Below are 24,226 nucleotides of genomic sequence, written 5' to 3' on the forward strand. Positions count from 1 at the left end.
TTTAATATCTCCATGACTCAAGTTTCTCATCTATACAATGCAGAAAACAATAGCACCTTTCTCCTGAGGTGGTTGTGAGGATTTAAATGAAATAATTCACGAGAAATACTTATATTACCTGGCATTGAGTTAATAGTCAATAAATGACAGGTATTGCCATGACCAGTCCTGATGTGAGGGAGGGCTAAAATAGACACTCTCCTTCCCAAATCTTATATTTCATATTTCTGATCAATGTAAGGATTAAAAGGGACAAATGTATCTAAGTCATAGCCCTAGAGAGCCTTTAATTGCTTTTTTTCCCTTTGTTCTAGTCAGTGCTCCTTTCAACTTCTTGAGGGGTGCATCTTGGGGAAGAAGTGTCAATCTTCTTTTTCTCAAATACATGTAATTAAAACTAACGTGGCAGTGTACTTGAGAAGGTGCACTCCATTCTGGGGACCCAGGGAGTGTGCTTTTGCTCATGTTCTTGAGAAACGGTAATCATACTATGCAGAAAACCAGAAAAGGATACGCCTAAATTAAAATCGTGTCAGAGATTTTTATGCCTACCAATTTGTTATTGTTTCTATGCCTTGTATTAATATGAGTTGAATAAGTATTTAAATAATGGTGCAATTAAAAAGAATTATATTCATCATTAGAGAAAAAAAGGCAAATGCAACAGAGGAGGTGTAACCGCACAGTATGTTTTTATCCAACTTCCTGGTCGAATCCTGCCACAGTGTGCTGACAGCACACCCACGCCACATTTTTTGAGAGAAAAAACCATTTCCAGGAGCCTAGCTTTTCTTCATCCTTTCCCACAGCCACCTCCTGCCTCTGAAGTGCTTGAAGACACAGTAGGAAGGCACCAGAGGGCATTCTCAGACCATCTATTGTCAAGGAAATACAGCTGGGAAGTACAAAACAATTCTCCACTTTGGTCAGTTTTGGATGAAGTAGTGGTTTCTAACACACACTCAGAAACACTTGGAGTCTGAAAGCTGCCATGCTAAATAAACTGCCATTCAACCTTGGGGTATCAGCAGAGGCATTTGACTGAGTGACCCCAGTTCACAGGACAATCAAGGTTGTCCTCAGAAGCTGGGCAGGCAACATGGGCAAGGAGAGAAACCTGCCTGAAAATCCAGAGATGTGGGGATTTTGGTTCCAGCATTAACTGCTTTTGTGACCTTCAGTAAATTACTTTGTGCTTCAGATCTTAGTTTTCCCATCTGTAAAAGGAAGACACGAAAGAATACATGAAGATCATTTTGAAGTCTAACTCTTGGTGGTGGAATTCCTTTCTTTTTTTACTCTCCCTCCCTTCCTTCCTTCCTGATGAAACTAAAGGAGAAACTGGGATACAGTAATACTGTGTTTGGAGTAGGTCTGCTCTGACCTTCTAGTGCTGAAGAGACAGTCTCTGAGGATTGGCAATGCACACTGCTCATTGCGAGTTGAAAGCTGAGCAGCCAGGCTTTGAGTGGCTTTCAAGTTTATTCAGGCTTTTCTGACTTGGGCACGTTTACCTTCATAGTTGGAACAGCCATGGGATGTATACAATCTAGCATCTTGGAACATGGACTCTACACAAGAATTCTGGAGAAAAAATATGACATTTCTAGGGTTAAACAGAGATATTATGGAACATAGGTTAAAATTTTGCATGCATTTTTACTGTGAAAAAAGACTTTAAAAATGTGGGGTCTGTAGTTGGATGCTTTGGGTTGTACTTTTGTATCTCCTAAGATTAGAATTATCTCTTTGTATTATTTGGAGTGTATTGGAGGGAAGTTTTAGGAAAGCTTGCCCCTTGGGGTACGTTTTGAATGTATCTCAGGCTGGGTTCCCTTGAAGCAGTGCCTGAGGCAAGCATTCAGCTGCATGCAATTCCCTAAGGGCATGGCATATTCTTTAGGGGGAAAAACCTGCTAATAAGTGAGAGAAGCAGGAGAGGAAAGGGCAAAGAGCTGTACAATGATGTCCTCTCAAGGAATGTGATCTGATTCATTGTGTGCGTGTGGGTGGGTTCTGATGAATAATTCATACCACAGAATTGACCCACCTCGAGGCACGGGGGCTGGAATTTTGTACACCCATATCAGTTGGTCATCATTTACGGATATCCATGAGTGAAGCCTGAAAGGCGACAGTCTTCAGTCAGGAGGCAATTCCCCAGAGAAAGGAACAGTTACAAGCTGTACGTAGCCATGGTGTGCTGGAGTCAGCTCAACCACAGCTCACAAGTGCTGACTGCACAGCACTTCCCAAATGCCCGTTCTGTGACTTCACCCTGACAGCTTGCAATCGGCCATGATGGAAGCATTACGTCATGAAAATCAACAAAAGCTACAAATCCCAGGCCTTACACTCCTGCAGGCAGCCAGATGTTAAACGTTTATCAGCACGGCCCTGGCCAACCTTCTCTGCAGCGAGAGGCTGTTGTCCTAGCTGGTGAAGGGGATCGGAGGAGGGCACCAACAGCATCTACTACATTGGAGGTGCAAAGGATTTGCCCACAAATGATCTTCCCAACTAATTTGTAAGTTGGCAAAGCCATTCCTTTAGGGGTTGCCTTTCCTAGCCGGAAGAGGAGATGTATACACTATTGAGAATCATAGAACCAAGAATCCACCACACTCCAGTCTAAACGACTGATTATGTTTTATAAGTGCAAGAGAAGAGCAGAGAGGAGGTGAGGAAAGAGTGCATCATCTGAATTACCTGCAGTAAGGGGCAAAAAAGGGCTCTGTTACATTGCCTAGGGACAGAATTTAAAATAGCTATGATGCTATAGTATTTTTTTGAAGATTTTTTTTCAGAATTTATTATTTAAAACACTGCACTTGACTGAGATGATTGATAGACTTTTTATTGTAAAATATTTATTAAGGAAAATTTCAAATATACATAAAAGTATATCTACAGCTAATGAAGAGTGTAATAAACCCTCACATACTCATCCCTCAGATTCAAAAATTATTAACATAGCCAATCTTGTTTCATTTATACCTCTACTCACTTCCTCGTGGGAGCATGAGAAGTTTTGGAGACTTAGTTAATTGAATAAAAGTTGATTGTGGCTAGAAAAAAGCCAGAGGCTGGGTGTGGTAGCTTACGCCTGTAATCCCTGGACTTTGGGAGGCCAAGGCAGACAGATCGCTTGAGCCCAGGAGTTTGAGACCAGCCTGGGCAACATGGTGAAACCCTGTCTTTACTAAAAATGCAAAAATTGGCCAGACACGTTGGCTCACACCTGTAATCCCAGCACTTTGGGAGGCCAAGGCGGGTGGATCATGAGGTCAGAAGTTCAAGACCAGCCTGGCCAATATGGTGAAACTCCATCTCTACTAAAAACATAAAAATTAGCTTGGCGTGGTGGCACGTATATGTAGTCCCAGCTGCTCAGGAGGCTGAGGCAGGAGGAATCACTTGAACCCGAGAGATGGAGGTTGCAGTGAGCTGAGATCGTGCCACCGAACTCCAGCCTGGGCGACAGAGTGATACTCCGTCTCAGAAAACCAAACCAAACCAAATGAAAACCAAAATCAAACAAACAAAAATGCAAAAATTAGCTGGGTGTGGTGGCGTGTGCCTGTAGTCCTAGCTACTTGGGAGGCAGAGGTAGGATGAACATGCTTGAGCTCGAGAGATCGAGGCTGCAGTGAACCATGACTGTGCCACTGCACTCTGCCTGTGTGATAGAGCAAGGCTCTGTCTCTCTTTCTCTGTCTCTCTCTCTCTCTCTCACACACACACACACACCAAAAAAAAAAAAAAAAAAAAGGCAGATTTGGGGAATTTACCAAGGATTGTGGGAAAGGATTTGGCAGATGGAAGACACAGCAGCTAATGGACCACTTTCCCTAACCTATTAGGATTTACTAGGAATCATTAGAAGACACATGAAATGCATTACATGAGACCCGTATTCTGATTAACCTCACAATTTTTATCTCCAGCTCTTCCTAAAATGAAGAACCAGTGCTGAAAAGAAGGGTTACAAAGTTCCTATAAAAGGAACTCAATACTTCTTCACTCCCTGAATACTTCTTTTTCTCCTGGGCTTTCTCTTTCTCTTAAAGTAGACAAGAGAAAAGTGTCAAGACAATTTCTGAGTACAAATTCTAAATGATATTCCATCCTAAAGCAAGGCATGTTGCCACCATAACAAGATAAGGATCTTAATTCTTATTTGATGGGCAAAGAAATGTTATTAGAAAACAGAAGCAAGCTTGGACGTTCTTGTGATAGGTTTACTGGACTTACAGTGATGGATTATGGCCTATATACAATATTCATTTTTTTTTCTCTTTCCTTTCACAGTCTTTGTTGATTTGAGATAAGAGATGGCTTCTGACATTTTTCTAAGAAAACAGGTTTCCTTCTCTGCTTTCTGACCATTCTACTTTCCCTCTTACTGGTTGCAATTCCAAAGATAACACACATGTGAGTGCTTGACAATCTGGAGTTGAAAGAAGTTGTTATGGGCCTCAGGAAGCACATGTTTGAATAATTAATTAATTTGTTTGAATTAATAAACTAGAGAAAGCTTGGTTCAGTCGTAATATATTTATCACTAGAACCTTCTACCAAGGATAGTTGGAAGTAGACAAATGATTTGAAAAATTAGACCACTGGGAGCTTCAGAAAACCAGTGCTGAGGGAAGAGTAGATACAACAGCAGAAAAGCAGCTCTGTCTAGATTATTGTCTAGCTAGTTTCTTTTTTTCTTTCTTTTGTTTTTTAGACAGAGTCTCACTCTGTCACCAGGCTGGAGTGCAGTGGCACGATCTCAGCTCACTGCAACCTCCACCTCCCAGGTTCAAGCGATTCTCCTGCCTCAGCCTCCTAAGTGCACGTGCCACCAAGCCCAGCTAATTTTTTTGTATTTTTAGTAGAGACGGGGTTTCGCCATGCTGACCGGGATGGTCTCAGTCTCTTGACCTCATGATCTGCCCACCTCGGCCTCCCAAAGTGCTGGGATTACAGGCGTGAGCCACCGCACCCAGCCTTGTCTAGCTAGTTTCTAATAAAGTGGCTGAAGCTACTTTATTGGAACTGCCCAAGAAAGAGCCTTGTCCTTTGTTCATGTGGGGAACCTCAGAAAGAAGCTCCCGAAGCTATAGACAAGTGCATGAGCTGTTTATTGACAGAGGGTTTTCACTTGCCAGTTGCATGGAAGAGGTTGTTGACAGGTTGTGGATAAAAGGCAGAAAATAAAATAAAGCATTCTTTCCTGAGGGATAATTATGAGTGAAGATTGGAAAAGGCTGTGCAAGCATCGATTTCTACAACTCATCTCTTCTAGCTAGTAAATCTTGAAGATGAATTTAAGTTTAAAACTGACCATAAGCTGGCTGAATTTCTGTTGAGGTTTTTCCACAGTTATTGGGAATCAGACTTAATTCTTTCAGTGGGTTTCTTGGCCTCTTTATTGGAACCCACTTTTCATTGTTTCTTTTTCACTGAAATGTCATGATGTGAAAGTAAAAGCGACTTGCAATCAAGGTACATGAATATTTCTGACTCTTATAAAACAAAAAATAGAATAGTATTGAACATGTGCATGTATGTGTGTATATTAGCAGAAGCTGAATTTTATTTTTTAAAATAGACTTTTTTTAAGACTTTTTTAGAGCAGTTTTTGGTTCATAGCAAACTTGAGAGATATCCTATATATCCCTGCCCCACACATGCATAGCTTCTGTCATTATTAACATCCCCCATCAGAGTGATACATTTCTTATAATTGATGGACCTACATTGATACACCATAACCACCCAAAGTCCATGTTTAGACTAAGGTTCACTTTGGGTGTTGTACAATCTATGAGTTTTGACAACTGTACAATGATATGTATGTGTAGTATCATATGGAATAGTTTCAGGATTTCATTTAAAAAACCTTAATTCTTATATAACTTTTATTCTCTCAGGCTGCCCCTAACTTGTCCCCAGAGCAAGCATGATAACTGCATGTTACAACATGCATGTAAGTTCATGTTATAAAAAGTGCAATTAGATCATGAACTTTTGTAAGAGAATACACTTGGTGAAATCGAGGGGAAAGAATTTTTTAAATGCAAAGTTGTTACCCAAAGCAACAAAAACCACTGGCAGAATGAAAATGTTAGTGTTCACTTAGCCCAAGTGGAGGGCTCCTTAAATTCAGGATCATTGTTGGGCATTGATTCTGAGTAGAAGGCAACAGACAATGGGTCTTCACTCTTTTATAAGAACCTCCTTTGAGCTCCTTCGGTACTTCTGTGACCCAAGTTCTTTCAAAAGGAGAAAACATAATCACCTGGGAATAAGTTCCTATCACCCTGATTCATATTAACTTGTCTTTCAGGTAGAACAAGCACCAATATCTTTACTTTTCCCCAGTGGTATAATAAATGGGATAATCTCAGGTAGCCTCCATGACCAAATCCTAAATCTTCTTTGACAGTAGATATGTGGCAATGGCTTTAATCACCCTAAAATGTTAACTGTGCAATGAGTTTATGATCTAAAGGCTGAGTGAAAGGAACCCAGATTTCTAATTATGCACCTAATTTGTTTCAACAGGGATAAAGGGGAAATAGAGGATTAAGATGAAATGAAAGATAGAAAAATGTAGATTAGGGAAGTGTTGGGGTATTAATTTCAAAAAGCATATGGTTAAATACATGTGAAGTGCTACTGAATGTATATATCAGTTCTTTTGTCCATTGACAAGTGTATCAGTGGGATCCCCACATGGCACAGGGCAGCCTGTGAAGGAAGAGCCTTGGCTCTGAGGATCACAGAAGCAGGCGGAAGCACACCTGGAACTAGAGCAGATGCATCCAGTGCCTACCCCGTGGGGTTGCTGAGAGGACTAAAGGAGACAATATTGTGTGAAAAAAGTACTTTGTGAGCTACAAAGCTCTAGCTACATTCTAATTATTATTTTAATATAAGAATTGATACTTATTCCTAAAGATCTTGTGATAAGACTCACATGAATGAAGCAAACTACATATAATTAAATTTTAAATTGAATTATATAGATGGATGATTTCTTTTTTTTTCTTTTTTTTTTTTTTTTTTTTTTTTGAGACGGAGTCTTGCTCTGTCACCCAGGCTAGAGTGCAGTGGTGTGAACTCAGCTCACTGCAAGATCTGCCTCCCAGGTTCATGCCATTCTCCTGCCTCAGCCTCCCGAGTAGCTGGGACTACAGGTGCCCGCCACCACACCTGGCTAATTTTTTGTATTTTTAGTAGAGACAGGGTTTCACCATGTTAGCTAGGATGGTCTCCATCTCCTGACCTCGTGATCCACCTGCCTTGGCCTCCCAGAGTGCTGGGATTACAGGCCTGAGCCACCATGTCCATCCTAGATGGATGATTTCTACAGGAGATTAGGGATGAGAAAAATCCAGGTAAGCTGGAGTGCTTTGCAAATGCTCAACGGAAGAGAAGGGATTTGAGCTTGTCTTTGAAATGTGAATGGCATAAACCAGGAGAATAAACCAGTGGGGTAAAGTGTTTCAGGCAGGGAGAACTTGAAGACAATCTAGGTAGAAATGGGGAAGGTGTGTTTTGGGACCTGTGAAGAAACAGGATTCATTCATTCATTCATTCATTCATTCATCCATCCATCCATCCATCCAAGAATCCTTTATAGGTGCCAACTCAGTGTCAAGTGCTGGAGACACAAAGGCAAAAAACCAAGGTCTGTGCCCTCAGGGAGCTCAAGTCTGGTGCACACATGTTGAAAGTGCTGAACAGGACAGCCCGGGTGGGGTGCAGATCTCCAGGAAAGCTATTCAGTGAGGACAAGTGGACTTGTACTGTGTGATTATGGTTAAGGAACATGAGAGGAAACTTGTAGAGCCTGAAAAAACACCAAAGTGAAAATTAAGATTTAATTTTTACACTGTTATTAACATAAAATTAGGCACATTCATATTGTAATAAGTTTATTTGAACAGATAGCAATTCACGAATTGGGTAGCACTGGACTGTAAGCAGTTCAGGGTTCTCCTGAAGGTGTGAAAAGATAAACTTTTATAATGTGTTTTTGAAAACAAAACAAATAAAAGATGTCATTGGTTAAAGTAGAAAGTCTCTAGCTAGAGGTGAGTTGGCGGTTTCTGATTAGTTAAGCCTAAGTTTTGTTTGACTGTTTGCAGTGAGTTAAGTTTCTGTTTGCTTATATAACCCAATGTGCTGGAGCCATCTCAGCCTAATGGCTTCCCAATTAATTGTTTTAACATAGTCCAACTCCTGACTATCAGTGGGCCCTTGGATTTGTTGCCTAACTTTTCCCGTCGTTGGTTTCTTTAAATGAGGGAGTCAGGGTAGATGGTATGAATAGTCTGTGTCTTTCCTTGGTGTATTGCTAATGTGAGGATTTGGGGTGCCCAGTATCAAGGGAAAAGGCGAAGGGTAAAGAATTAAGAGTATAAAGAAAGAAGTGCAGAGAATTGAGAAAAGCTTAGAAAACAGAAGAATGAGGAGAGCAAGGATCAGTGGGTAAAAGCCACAAAAAGATGATTCCAAAAAGAATAGGGAACACACTCAAATTAGACGACAAAGATGGGGGAGAAAGTGGGTCCCGTCAATAGTGGGTGGCAGCTGCCATGGAACCGAGGCTTGAATGCCTCTCTTCTACTTGATAACTGAATGATGTCGGGCAACTCACAGCCTCACCTGGTTGGTGTAAAGGTTTCCGAAGATAATACACCAAGAAGCACCTGGCACGTAGTAGGACTCAGCAAATACTCAAATACATTTCACCTAGGAAGATGTGATATATTTTAACTGTAAATACAAATAATTAATGAGGGTAAAACTAATTAGTGTATGAGTTTAATATAAGGGACTGTAAATAAAGCAGAGCAAACGGAAGACTGGGTGGGGTAGTTGTGTGTGCTAAAAGGCCAATGTTTCTAGATACTAAGGGTTATTTATTGTTTTTCTTCATTCTCCAAGGCAGTGATATTTACTGATGAGGTAAAGCTAATAAGCATCTATTTGATTTTCCTGCCAGTAGCACCCTGACATTGCCCACCTGCTATTTCCCCCTCTGAGGTCACTTAATTAAGGAGTATTTTTTATGTGACACCTCATTAGGTCCTCTAGGATGCCATGTGTGGGAAGCCATTCTGCAAGAGCTCTCATATACCCCACACGTGCTAGGGCTGCCTGGAAGAAACACTCCTAACCCAACAAGACCCTGCATTTAGCAGCCCTTTGAAGGCGAGGTCTGTGTGGCCACAGGCCTGGCTCTTGGTCCAAATAGGAGCTGCCGTGGTTGTCCTTTGGGTTGAGACATGACAGTCATGAAGAGGTGTGGGTTTGAGGGACAGCAGATCATAAAGCACTGTAGCCACAGCAATGGTTTGGTAATTTACGTCTGTGTGACTGAGCCAAGGGGCTGACAAAGGAAGAGATATTCTATTCTAGCATTTTATATAAGAGGGAACTAGAGATCTATAGATGTTACTACTTGTGGGCTGTGAAAAGCAGGGCTTTTTTTTTTTTTTTTTTTTTTTTTTTTTTAATTTTAATTGGATTGTTTTAGCTGAAACTGGAAGTCAGGAATTGAATCAACATCTCCAAACCTAGTTTAAGTAATACAAGAACCTATTCAACCTGGCTCTGTCTGGGAGGCTTGGACTTGAATTTTTTTTTTTATTAATAACTTTATTCTCTGCTATTTGCCAAGCTTTGGTTCAGGCATTTTGCTGAGTTGAGAACTATGGAAATTTGTTGTAATTGGAGGGGAAAGAATCACATGTGGTTTCTTCCAAACCTTTTTCCAATTCTTTTTTTTTTGTTCCGAATTCCATGGGAAAATTACTCAGAACGGTTATTTTCTCCTTTAATGATGCAACAATGCTTGGTTTGATTTGCCTGTTTTTATTTTCTAGCTGCATTATAATTACATTTTCCCATATGACTTATTTTTTTCTTCCAAATTAGTAGATATAAAATTCTGATGGTTCTTTAGGGAACTAATCTTTTTTCCTTTGTGTGGGAATAGATGATGCTGGACAGTCAGGCCCCTGCCTGCCTGCTTAGTGGCAATCCATCACCCCAGGCCTTTTAATTAGCAGTTGCAGGTGAATCACTAATTGGACCCATATTTGCATACATAAGCCAGAGATTTGCAGGTTTACAGTTATAAATCTTAGTCACACAGGCAGGGCAGAAATGTTAGCATTCATTCCTCATCCCTTATAATTGCCTCATCAGCTCTTTACAGTGGATTTTCCTATCTTGGTATTTGTAAGTTGGTGAAAAATGACTTGCTTTATTAATTTGTTAGAAAAAAGAGGTGTTTTCTGAAGAAGAAAGGAGTAAGAAAAAACAAAGAAAAAGCATTTAAACAGGGCTCCTTTAGGCAGCAGCAGGGAGACATGGTACTTGAAAAATAACAGCTGGTTTAATTTTTTTATTGCTTTGAGGTGTGTGTGTGTGTGTGTGTGTGTGTGTGTGTGTGTGTGACATTAGCATGGTGAGCAGTAGCAAAGAGAAGGCTCTTAAGGAGTTTATACTTTTCTGAGGCAGTGAAGGCTTCCTTACCTGGAGCCTACATTGACTCTGACCTTCAGGAGCCTGAGGAAAATCCAGGCTTAATGTTGGATTTAATCAAAGCGTCAGTCTATTTTCAGAACTCATCTTAATGGAGTGGTCCTGGCACATGATCAGAGACGATACTGTGGGCCTTCAGGTGGCTACTTTGCTGAGCAAGGTTTATGATCCTCAGTCTGTCTAGAGGCAGGGAAGCTCCCAGCTTCTGGTAGTTTCTAAGAACATCCCAACTGGTCATTCAGTTAAGGACATTTCAACCATAAATACTTTTTGCCAAGGAACTGCATGTGTCAAGGGCTAGACTTCTCATGATACAAAACCTACATTAATACCAAGTCCTCAGTCTGCCACACGGCAGGATGGAAGCGCAAAGGCAACTGGTATGACGAATGTATTGGCTTAATTAAAGAGAAGGCTCTAAGTTATGTATTTAGCTTCCTACAAGAGAGAATATCACTATTATTTTTAAGGCCATGATCATGGGCCACAGGGTTCTTGGATCAATCCAGGGTGGAGAACTATCAAGTAGGTATGGGCAGTCATTACAGGCCTGTCCGGCTTAAGTTCCCCTCAGCATACTTACTTATACCAGGCCCCAAAAGCCCACTCTTCCTTGCACATAAGTCAGCTAAAGTGGCTTATATTTTTATTTGAGATGATTATAGTTCTCCAATTGGACCTTGGGTGACACTGCCTCTGCTTCTCTCCTTGCTGACTTCAGGGCTCACTGATGGCTGCACTGATTTTATTTCTCAGTCTTAGAGACTGCCTCCTTTGATATGGCATGATGTCACTTTTCTCATCATTATGTAGGTAATAATGTTTTCCTTCTCCCAGTCAAGTTGATTTTGCACTGCATATTCCAATTTATCTCTCCTCTCCCTTCCTAAAGAAGTGGAGTTCTTGCTTGCTGGGGATGGAGACAGGGGAAGCAGAGGGAAAGGAGAAAATTTGCATTGTGTATCAGCTTTTGTTGCAATATACCGTGTAACAAACACCACTAGATCTCAGCATCTTACATAGCCAGACATTGATTTTTCATTCATAGGTTTGTGGTCAGCTTTGGTGACTTCATTTCAGGCTCTGGGTCAAGTTCATGTCTATTCTATGTGTCTACTTGGAACTTTTTCTTCTTATGGCAGAGAGCAGATAGAAGTTCGCATAGGAGACCAAGTCAAACTATACAAGCACATTTAAAGTGTCTGCTTGGTTGTGGGATACATTACATCTGTTCTCATTCTTCTGGTCAAAGCAAGTCACATGATCAAGGCCAATATTAATGGGATAGGGAAGTATATTCTTCCCACAGAGGAATGGTCAGAAAGGAGTGAGTGTATCAATAATACCACCTACTCTTTATGGCTGTGTTTCAATAGAGAGATTTGAAAAATTTAGCTATTATCAGTCTCTGGGAGTAGTTCTGGGCCCTAAAGAATTGGGAAAGAAAAAATAAGGTTTATAATTTGTTGTTGCTATTATAAATGGGGTCATATTAGCCTGTTTTCATGCTGCTGATAAAGACATACCTGAGACTGGGCAATTTACAAAAAGAAAGAGGTTTATTGAACTTACTGTTCCATGTGGCTAGGGAGACCTCACAATCATTGTGGAAGGTGAAAGGCACGTCTCACATGGTGGCAGACAAGAAAAGAGAGTTTGTGCAGGGAAATTCCCCTTTCTAAAACCATTAGATCTTGTGAGACTTATTCGTTATCATGAGAACAGCACAGGAAAGACCTGCTGTCATGATTCAATTACCTCCCACTGGGTCCCTCCTATAACACGTGGGAAGTCAAGATGACATTCGGCTGGGGTCACAGCCAAACCATATCATTCCACTCCTGGCACCTCCCAAATCTCGTGTTCTCACATTTCAAAACCCAATCATGCCTTCCCAACAGTCCCCCAAAGTCTTAACTCATCTCAGCATTAACTCAGAAGTTCACAGTCTGAAGTCTCATCTGAGACAAGGCAAGTCCCTTCCACGTATGAGCCAGTAAAATCAAAATCAAGTTAGTTTCTTCTGAGATACAATGGGGGTATAGGCATTGGGTAAATACAGCTGTTCCAAATGGGAGAAATTGGCCAAAACAAAGGGGCTAGAGGCCCCATGCAAGTCTGAAATCCAGAAGAGCAAAATGATCTCCTTTGACTCCAGGTCTCACATCCAGGTCACACTGATGCAAGAGATGGGTTCCCATGGTCTTGGACAGCTCTGCCTGTGCTTTTGTAAGGTACAGCCTCCCTCCTGACTGCTTTCATGGGCTGGTGTTGAGTGTCCGCGGCTTTCCCAGGCACATGGTGTAACCTGTTGGTAGATCTACCATTCTGGGGTCTGGAGGATGGTGGCCCTCTTCTCACAGCTCCACTAGGCAGTGCTCCAGTGGGGAATCAGTGTGGGGGCTCCGACCCCACATTTCCCTTCCACACTGCCCTAGCAGAGGTTCTCCATGAAGGCCCTGCCTCTACAGCAAACTTCTGCCTGAGCATCCAGGCATTTCCATACATCTTCTGAAATCTAGGTGGAGGTTCCCAAATCCCAATTCTTGACTTCTGCACACTGGCAGGCTCAACACCACATGGAAGCTGCCAAGGCTTGAGGCTGGCACCCTCTGAAGCCATGGCCCAAGCGCTACATTGACCACTTTCAGCCATGCCTGGAGTGGCTGCGACACAGGGCATCAAGTCCCTAGGCTGCACACAGCACAGGGACCCTGGGCCCAGCTCACGAAACCACTTTTTCCTCATAGGCCTCCAGGCCTGTGATAGGAGAGGCTGACATAAAGACCTCTGACATGACTTGGAGACGTTTTCCCCATTTTCTTGGGGATTAACTTTTGGCTTCTCATTACTTATGCAAATTTCTGTAGCTGGCTTGAATTTATCCTCAGAAAATGGGATTTTCTTTTCTATTGCATTGTCAGGCTGCAAATTTTCCAAGCTTTTATGCTCTACTTCCCTTATGAAACCGAATGCCTCTAACATACTCAAGTCACCTCTTGAATGCTTTGATGCTTAGAAATTTCTTCTGCCAGATACCCTAAATCATCTCTCTCAAGTTCAAACTTCCACAGATTTCTAGGACAGGGGCAAAATGCTGCTAGTCTCTTTGTTAAAACATAACAAGCATCACCTTTGCTTCAGTTCCTAACAATTTCCTCATGTCTATCTGAGACCACCTCAGCCTGGATTTCATTGTCCGTATCATTATCAGCATTTTGGTCAAAGCCATTCAGCAAGTCTCTAAGGAGTTCCAAACTTTCCCACGTTTTCCTATCTTCTCCTGAGCCCTCCAAACTGTTGTAACTGCTACCTGCTACCCAGTTCCAAAATTGCTTCCACATTTTTGGGTATCTTTTTAGCAGTGCCCCACTCTACTGGTACCAATTTACTTTATTAGTCTGTTTTCATGCTGCTGATAAAGACATACTTGAGTCTGGGTAATTTACAAAAAGACAGAGGTTTATTGGACTTACAGTTTCACATGGCTGGGGAGACTTCACAATCATGGTGGAAGGTGAAAGGCATGTCTCACGTGGCGGCAGACAAAAAAAGAGAGTTTTTGCAGGGAAATTCCCCTTTTCAAAACTACCAAATCTTGTGAGACTTATTCACTATCATGAGAACAGCACAGGAAAGACCTGCCCCTGTGATTAAATTACCTCCCACTAGGTCCCTCCCATCACACAGGAATTCAAGATGAGATTTGGATGGGGACCCAGCCAAACCATATCAGGGGTCTTTCAGAAATGCAAGTAAATTATTTGAGTGACTTTTAAAGTTATTTTTGGTTTCTGGACTTTCTTTTCCTGAATGTAATATTACTCTAAAATTGGACTACATAGATCCCTTGGCTTTTATTGGTTATACACATACGGATTAAAATTTGGTGCCAGACCTGTGAAGAGTTTGAAGTAAATTATTACTGCTACTCATTTGTTTGCAAATGTTCTCACTCATCTGGTAAGCCTACGTTGTTTGCTATCGTGCCTATTTACTCCTTGGAAAAGGGTGTGTGATCTTTATTGGCATATCAGTTTGGATGTCTCTGTGGAGTTCTGCACAGCAGACCATTGGCAAGGTTCTGGTTTATCATAAGCTTTATTTATCACACAAGAAATGCACAACTCTATGGACATATTGGATATATGTGCTATCCAAGGTTCTTTTAAAATCAATGCTATTTGACAGTTTTTCCCAAAAATGATTAACCAACTTGAATCAAGAATTTCCCAATTACATTTAATTTCAAATATTCAAAATATCAAAATATTACCTTTCTGTATATTTTTCAATTTGAAATTACCTTGTATTGAAGAACTGGTTAACACTGCCTACAAATGAATTTCTGCTACACTAAGTGTGAATAACAGCTGACTCTGAATTGGGCTAATTGTGAACTAATTCAAATTGCTATTTCACTGTGGGGGTTGAGGGCAGGTGAAACTTGTCTTTTCCTCCTCAGCAAATTCTTTTTATAAGAACAGTGATACTTTGGACATGATGTTTATTTCCCATGAAGAACCCACATTACTTGATACGTAGATTTGTTTTTTCCATCAAACAGTCTGTGTTTCAAATTAAAACAGCTTCTTTATTCTTTTATAGTTATTTAGTAAAATGATGAAGTGTAAATAAATTTTTGTGAGTCATTTAGATCTAATAGTCAAAATAGTAGGTTTTGGACTCATGAAAACCGGGGTTCCTTCCCAAATCTACTCCTTTGATATGACATTCTTGGTAAATTTACTTCATGTCTCTGTGCTCAGTTTCTTCCTCTGCAAAATGTGGTTAATAATAGTAACTAATGTTAGGTGTGGTGGCTTACACCTGTAATCCCAGCTTTTTGGGTGGCCTAGGCAGGAGGATCGCTTTAGCCCAGGAATTAAAGACCAGCTGGGCAACCTAGTGAGACCTCATCTCTACAAAAATTTTAAAAAACTTAGCTGGGCATGGCAGTGTGTGCCTGTAGTCCTAGTTGCTCCAGAGGCTGAGGAGTGGGTATTGTTTGAGCCCAGGATTTCAAGGCTGTAGTGAGCTATGATTGCACCACTGCACTTTAGACTGGGCCACAGAGTGAAATTAAAAAAAAAAAAATTATCCAGCAAGGTTTGTTGTGTGGACTAAGTGAGGTTATTGCAAATTACTTAGCATAATGTTTTGCTCATAGTAAATAATAAATATTAGCTATTAATATTATTTGTAACAGTGTTATTAGTGTAATGGATAACGCATGGATATGTGAACCTTAGAGACAAACATATAAATCATTTAGGGGTAAAACTGGCCTGGAGTTTCAAATATGCCTTTCTTTTTGTAAGAAAAAGAAGAATTTTTTTTGAAAAATCAACACTGAGAAATGCCAGTTGTAATTCGTTAACTGACCATTCTATGTCAAATAATTTTTTTGGTAGTACAAAATTTTAACTTTTTAAATCTTTGCTGAAGTTATCTGGAAACCCTATCTGGGGACTTTTGAAGATATGGGAATTGCAAAAACTCTTTGTGCTTATTCATGTCTTATCTGTTTACTTTTATTCTGCACTCATTCCTATCATTGAAATCAGTGGTTCTCAGCCCTGAAATGTTTTTATTTTATTGTAAATTGACAATTTATAATTGAATATGGATGTACTGTAGAATCACCTGAGAAGCTTTTGAAAATTCTGATGCCTGAGCCCCATTTCTGAATATTCTCATTTATTTGATTTTATGTTGTTGAGAATCTCTGGACTAGATCTCATTTTTGGAATCTCTCAACCACTTTCTTCTCTCTTCTCTTCACTATATGATCAAAGTATCGCCTTCTCTACAAAGCCATCCTTTTCAGCTAGGAGGACCAAGGTTACATTGCAATTCCAACTCCCAAATCTCAGTGGATGTAAAGGAACAAATAGCAATGCATGTCCATCCCACAGGATTGGAGGGGTTCTACTCCCTGACACCTTCACTCCATATGTCACTGTCACATTTGCTTAAGGTATTTGGGTCAGAATTGGCCACTGGCCACACCTAACTTCAAGGAGAGTGAATATGCCAGTGTCTCATGTTCCCAGAAGGACAAACCAAAATGTCTGTGAGCTACCACATGTGATGACACCGTGTCACACTTTGCTCCCCTCTTTTGAATTCCTGCTGCACTCATCTGTACCGTATCAAGATCGGTCACTTCATTGTATGCTATTTTGAATTTTAGATCTATTTTGAATTGTCCAAGGACAAGACCTTGGAAATCATGTGGTCTAACTTCCTAGCTGACTTTGGTCCTTAAAACGAAGAAGGATTCCAGTTTGTTTATTTTTAAACAAAATCATTAAAACAACAAATGTTGTCAACTCATTTTTTTTTTTTTTTTTCCTCAGTGAAAGACAAAACAAACTCATAGTTGGAATGGAGAGCTACTGGGAGGAAATGCATTTCTGCCTCTAGCTGCTTCAGAGCGCATTCCTTATTTAGATGGGGCCTTATGTGTCATAGCACATTTCTGAAATGGTTACCTGTTTCTATTTGGTCTTGTGCCTACTTGTACTTTAGTGACATTAATGGCTATGAAGGAAGTAAGACTTTTGGAGAAAATGATATTCTAGTCATTCCAAAGTTTTATTGAATACATTTTTTTTTTTTTTTTTTTGCCATGAAATGGCAGGGGATCTGCTGGCTAATAAACCAGACTTGATAATCACATCATGTGTATGGCAGAAATTATGCTTATTCCCCAGTGAAATAAGATTTCTCAGGTCTCAGTGGAGGCAGATGAATTTATCATTCTGAAACAGCAGGGTGGGTCATAGCCTGGGTGGCAAGCTTTGTAAATATTAATGGAGATTCCAAATTCCACTGTGTCTGCAGTAATTTAGAAGCAGTGTTAGCAGCGGAGGGTCAAGGGCGAAAAAATGACAACAAAAAAATTATGTGGGTGGGATTTGGATCTCTTTACTGTAAGAAAAATTCTTCTTTTTTGGAAAATTCTTTTTGTCTCTTCAGTGTCTGTGGCCATCTGAGAATGTCTACATGATGCCAGACCATACTTTACTCTGAATATCCACCGATAAGGTTATTTGACCTCTTTCTCTCTAATTTCACAGTGTCAGTCCTTGAGCTGAATAATTTCAAACAGATTTGACTCCCAAGAGACCTTTTTCTTTGTGGAGCAAACCATGAAGAAACACTTGAATAGTGGGTGAAATGACGAATACTCTAAACCTCACAAACTATTAGGAATCAATTTCCCAAACATCATACCTAATTATTCTCCCTCCCCCATTTCAATTCAGGAATCTCAAGGTTAAGGAAAAGCAGCTGAAAAAACAGTATTCTTGGTTGGGTTCATGTAATGCCCATTTTTCGTTTTTTATAACTGTAGGATAGAAAGGAGAGAAACTTCTAAAATCTGCCTCTTTAATTGCCAAAAAAGAACACTCAGAGAAAGAAAAGTTTGTGCTATTATGCAGAGATGATAGTGTTGGCGGGAATCGTAGAAACTCCTCTTGTTTAGTGGTTCTCAAAATGTGGTCCTCAAGGGGACACCAGGGGTTTTCTGAGTTGGGAGGGACAGAAGAAGGAAGGGCAGGTGATTCAGCTAATGTGGTGGCCCCATGGCCAGGAGGGAGAAGTGGATTCCACAGAGGCTTCAGTAGAAGGCAGAGAACTTGCAGGTGATGCGAAGATGTGTTTGTGAATAATCACACCGGGTATGTCAGTGCTGTCCTAGTATTTGTGCCTGTGGAGGTGCAGAGGCAGCAGATGATGGTGAATGGAGGGCACTTGGAATCAGAAGGCAGGAATAGGTAGTTTCAGTGCTCAGTGGGGTGGGTCATCTCTGGACCTTTTCAACAGGTCCAAGATGTATAGAACAAATAGTTTAAGAATTATGCATCAGTCTAGGCCTTGTTCTGCATGTAAAGTTATTCAAGACAGTCATCTGAGATAATCTGAAGACCAAGAATAGGTTCCACATCCACACTTTGTAGCAAGTTTAATGGTTGAGCCCCTTTAGAGTCAAAATTCGTGTATGTCATATCTATCATGTAATTCCTGCTGAAGTCTAAGACTCCATTTCTTTTGTTAGGTACATTGAAGATGGAGAACAACTGATGTCAAGACACGTTTTGGTTGGAAGGGATAGAAGTCCAACTCCAACGGGCTTGCCAGGGATGGAACCTGCTGGCAAACATAACCAAACTGTGGGAAGGGCAGGGTATGGTTAACCTCAGGTTTCTGGAAGCAGAGTGTACAGTGCTGTGCCGTCCCTCTTCTCTCTGCTTCTCTCTGTGTATTGGCCCTATCCTCTCAGCGGGGCCCATGAGCAGCAAACAGCAGCCACAGGAAGCTCCAGTGTCAGTGCCTCCCCCCGCTTTCCAGAGAAGCAGCAGCCCCTTCATTAGCTCCGTATCAAAGACATCGACGGGCAGGACTTTGTGTGACCCAGTTTGGGTCACATGTCTTTATTTGGGAGGAAATGGATACAATGATGGCAGCCCTCATGGAACCTCATGTGTAGAAGGCCAAATTTCCTCTCTCTAAAAGTGAAATGTCACTGTCCATTCAACTGATGAAAATCTTCCTTTTCAACAGGAAAACTACCATGATGTTATCTGTTGGGTTTCAGCTTCTTACAGCAGTCATCTTAAGAATTAAACTGGTATGGATAATCTGATTATGAACTCCTTGAGGGCAGGGACCATATTATATAATACTTCTGTGTCCTCTGCTATTTCTTAGCAGAATTTTGAAAATGTGCCAAGTGTTGACGTGGTTTGATCACTTGTGAGAATGGAGGAACCCATAATGTTAATAATTAATGATGGTTGTTGGAGTTACTTACCCAAAACCTTATGAACTTAGCCTTCCCTAGCAGATTTAGTTTTATAATTTGTTCAGTATAAGCAAACACTAAAAAGGGATAGGGGAAAGTTATGAGTTGAGTAGTTGGGGAAAAGGTCGTTTTCAGTTTTATTTATGTCTTAGGGCTTGACATTTTTTGTTTGCCTTGGAGGGGGTGCTTTTAAAAATTCCTTTTTTGAAAACAATAAAATCTTAGATTTTGGATAACAGATATTTCTGCACTATATACCTCACTTAAGATTTTCCAGGTAACATTTAAAAGTGCCTTTTATAGTTTTTCATACCATATTGTAGGGAAGGCCAGGGTCATTTTTAAAACTTAACTATGCTCAATACCTCCTCAGCACTATAAAGTAAGGTCGAATGTTGGTTAAAGCAAAGCTGTCTGGAATCACCCTGTCAAAAGTACTGATTTATAATCTTGCTACTCACATTTCTTACTGTGGTGCCCTCCCTCTTGTTGGCTCCTACATCTTTGAAGTACAGGGGGAACGAACTAATATGGTAGCTCCAATATGCAACTAATCCTGCCAATGATGTCTCCCCTGGAAGTGTTTGAGAAAAGAATTTCTTTTCCCAGTACGGATTTATGTAAACATTTGTTCCATTCACGAGTAGCACATTAATGCCTAATTCTGGAAAAAATACAAAGAAAAAACCTTTTCTGCCTGTCTAGACAGAGTCTTGTTAGTGTATGTCTGATCATATGGGTACTCATGCCGGTAATATTAATTGGTGGGAAATGAGCCAAGGAAAGACAACCCTATCTACCAATTAAATTGACTGAGCTTACAGGGTGGTTTATAAAGTCAACATGCTGGGCAAGGCTTACATCTGACCAGGGAAATTGTTGTTTTCTGATCCCCAGTTGGCCGTCAGCCACCTCAAACACGAGACAGATGTTGGCTTTACTAGGGTCAGGGTTATCACAGGGTGGGATGAATAGTCTTTGGCTCTGGGGTTCGCTACTTTTCCTTTGCTGATGAATAAGAGCAAATAAAATTATTTCTGAATGCCTTGGGACTGGGGGTGGGGGTTCGTTTTCTAAAGCTGGATAGGGCCACCGCATACCAACATCCTAGGGACAAACTTCCCGTGTCTCAGACGTTCTTATTTCAGTTTGTTTGATCTGAGGTCGACTGATTCCGTTATCTCAAAGGGCAAGGGTTAATGCCTTCTCATAAAGATAACAATGATAAACACAAACAAGGTATTCACTTTGATATATTGGTTTCTTATCCAGGGATCAAGGCAAAAATGTGGGAGAACTGAAAACACAGAGTTTGAAGTAGCATCAAAGTAATTTGCCGGGTTTTGAAGTAGGAAGTTTTTTATTAATATGTTTTCTTCCAGTGGAATTGAGGTATATAGTAGCGTGAACTAAATGAAGGCTATGAAATTGGGAGGTGTATTTTGTGTTCGCTGTGTCAAGTGTGTGTGGACTGCACAGGTGATTCCTATCCACTTGTGCTCGTCCTTGGGACCGGTTTAGTTTCCATTAGGTGCTAAGGAAACTAGCCGTGTACCGTCAGCTCCCCCAGGATGAGAGCCATACCCGAGAGAACCCTGTCTGTGGGAATGTAGTTCTTGCAGGGGTGGGGGGCAGCGGGAGGGATCCCGAGTGCTGGGACTTCGGGGTCCTTGTTAGGGACTGTCAAGAAATGTCATCTGACACTGGGCAGTGTGGGGAGAAGCAGGAGGCTGTGAATTAGTAAAACTTTGGATGCACTTCTGGGAGAGGAAAATACACATGCACCCTTTCACAAGGCTGAAAATACATAGCTACATCGGTATAATTTATTCTGGGAATTGCCTATTAAATTGTATTCCAGACACCAGGTTACATTTGGTGGTCTACTAGAAAATAGTATACTGCTTATCTATTTAAGGCTAAAAATCTCCCAGATTGCCTTTTAAGCCTACAATTGCCTATGAAAATAAACAGATATCTCCCTCCTTGCTTGAACTGCCTTTCTCATCTGCTCATTCTGGAATGCTCTTATAAAAGTTATCTGCCTCTCTGACCACATTAATATTTCAGATTCTTTCCTTGGTCAATGGCGGCCCCTCTTGTCACCTCATCCTCGTTGTGCTCCAGACTTTGCCTCACTTTGGCTTCATTTGGGGCTTCTGGGGCCAGAACTCATTCCCCGCTCTGCCAGCCCTCTCCTGGCACCCTGAGTATGTGGTCACCCCTGGGCCAGGCCTCCTTTTCCCTGATATCTCTCCTTGGTCTCCCTGGAGACATCCTTGATGTCCCTGTTGTCTGTCACGCTGTGCACCAATTCCCTTCTTTTGGGTGCCCCCTTTGCTCTCACACACCCTGTGCTCAACAAATTGAGGGCTCCCAACCCCTGAACTTTTCCAGCTGGAGCCTTTCCACCTGGCCTGCGCTGTCTAACTGTGCTTGTGTGCCCACCAGGCTCTCTCTTATTATCTCCTCCATTTATCAGGCATGATGTTTTGGGATCATTTTTGCCTGCTTTTTTTTTTTCTTCTTCTCAGCCTACCTGAATACGACTTCAGCTTTGCCACTGATGAAATGCAGTGTGCGCTGGATGTGAGGATCCAACACAACGCAGGGCCATTCCTCTGTGGACAAGCCCATGTTTTTGCAGTGGAGGGGCTGAGGCAGAGAAAGGCTTGAGGATGCGGGTTATGCTCTGGTGAAGCTATTGGGGAAGTCATCAATTCAGGCCAAGCTCTGCCCTCCATGTGCTCCTTCATGAAGTGATTAAAACATGAGATCCGACAGTAAAATGAGTCATTAGGTTCACAGGAATGTTAGGCAGCAGAGATGTAGTTACGGAACTGCAGGTCATAGGTTTTTCTCATTTTTCTTTTATTTTGTGGCATCATTGCTGTTTTGTGGAAAATTTTCTTTCTCGAAGTTGTCCAGCTGTGAGTCAGTTTCTTTGCCTGAGAACATTGTCTGGGGCAGCAGCAGAGCTATATTTTTCCTTCAGCCTCTATCACTTTTTTTTATCCCTCCAAAGGAAAAAGTTAGTTACATTATCTGACTTGTGGATTCGATTTTGGGTCCGTAATTGGCTGATGGAAACTCTCCTGATTGGGAGTGCAGGGGAAAATAGGAGAGGAGAAGAGGATTTCCACTGGGAAGCAGTGGTCCCTACTGCCCAGAGGGGCCATAGGTAGTGGATGTTCTCGGTTTTGCTGGGGCAGTAGTTGAGTTGAACATGCACGGTCCCTGGGTTTTCTACCCCTGGACTGCCCTATCTTTTAAGAAGTGATGGACTGAGTATTGACAGTATTGACTCTGTGCTGGATACTATGCTATGTATTCTTTCTGTCCTTCCAACAACGCTGTGAGGTAAGAATGAGTGCCCCTATTTGAAAGCTTTCTTTCAGAAAACTAAAGTTTAGAGAGGTGAAGTAGTTTGCTTAAGATCACACAGCAAATTAGCAGAAGACCTGTGTGACATACTCTAGTTCTGTCCGTCATCAAAGTCATAGTGTTCCCCTATTTATGCTACCTCTTTACCTTGCTAACCTATACATAACTGAAGGTATATATGCACAGCATATATATATATAACATAAGCATGATGACATATAATTTAACCTATTTAAAAGATTTATTTTAAAATCCTTTAATTATTAGCATATATATTCATGTATTATTATTCATTAACATAGTTCATGTTAATTATAGTTGAAAATACTAAAGCATATTTTAAAATTATGTAATTAATATTGTTGAATACATTGGAATGATATTACTGCTAATTTGAATGAATGATAAAATCATCAAATCAAAAATTTTCTGAGTCCTGCTATGAACAAACTACTGTGGCAAATAAAAAGAAACATGACTTAGCTAGGGAAGGTATTTAATAGTAATTACATTTAAGTGATAAGAAAAATTGCAAAAAAATTGCAGTTGATATGAACATTACCAATGTGATCAGAAGATGGAAAGAGCATTGCAGGTTGAATGGCTACAATTCATTCAGGGGCTTGATGGAGAAGCACTTTGAATTGATTCATGAAAATCATAAATGTGGGTCAGGTAGAGGTGATGGACACAGTATGGGGACCACTTTGGCAGTCTGTCAGTAGAATGTTTTAGCATGAATTAAGATTTCTGTAGGAGGCAGTGGGAAGGTAAATTGGGGCTATAATATGGAGAACTTTAAAAGTTAGGTTAATACATTTAAACAATGAAGAGTTATTGAATGTTGCAATGGTCATTCCTTACCAGATGGTTTATCTACCTCCACTCAAAGTACATCTATTGAGCATCAACTACTTGTAAGGCACTGTACTGAGTGTTATAAGAAAATAAAATTAACAGTCACAACTTCTTCTGCCCTCAAGTCGTTTGCAGTCTACATTAGATACATATAGTTTATATTGGAGAAAATATGTGTACATGAATGACTATTACATAAATCAGAATATAGGTAGAATTATAAGAGATGTAAGTGTAAACCAAATATTAAGACACAACAGGAGAAAAAGAATTAATTCCAGCTGGGAGGATCAGCAATGAGCAGGCATTTAAGTTGGTCCTTGAAAGATGGGGGCAACTTTGACAATACCTTCTCTCTATGAGGGGAACATGCTTTTTAAATAGGAAAACCAAGGACATAGGGGTAGGAAATTGCAGAACAAATTAAAGACCTAGAAAGTAGTTTAACTTGGCTAGAACCCAAAGTATTTAAGGAGGACAAGTGGGAGGTATGGCCAGAAATGGAGAATGAGGCCTGGACTTGAAGGGGCTTTAACGCCAAGCTAAGAAGCTTGAATCTTAAAAAAAAAAAAAACCTTCCCTGGCATTCTCATAAGCACCTCCAGGGATTCATAT

At 40.8% G+C, this 24,226-nt stretch overlaps 1 protein-coding gene across 3 annotated transcripts in view; it reads left to right on the forward strand.

The window, feature by feature from the left end:
* Nucleotides 1–23,723, forward strand: part of LOC102115526 (V-type proton ATPase subunit S1-like protein) — a 112,821-nt gene extending 89,098 nt beyond the window's left edge. For all 3 annotated transcript variants that reach the window (XR_012413816.1, XR_012413817.1, XR_012413818.1), the window contains one exon: nucleotides 18,623–23,723. The gene's annotated coding sequence lies outside the window, so the exon portion shown is untranslated. The remainder of the gene's footprint in view (nucleotides 1–18,622) is intronic.
* Nucleotides 23,724–24,226: the final 503 nt, after the last annotated feature.

Source organism: Macaca fascicularis, chromosome 6 (assembly GCF_037993035.2).
Source record: "Macaca fascicularis isolate 582-1 chromosome 6, T2T-MFA8v1.1".
Lineage (NCBI taxonomy): Eukaryota > Metazoa > Chordata > Mammalia > Primates > Cercopithecidae > Macaca > Macaca fascicularis.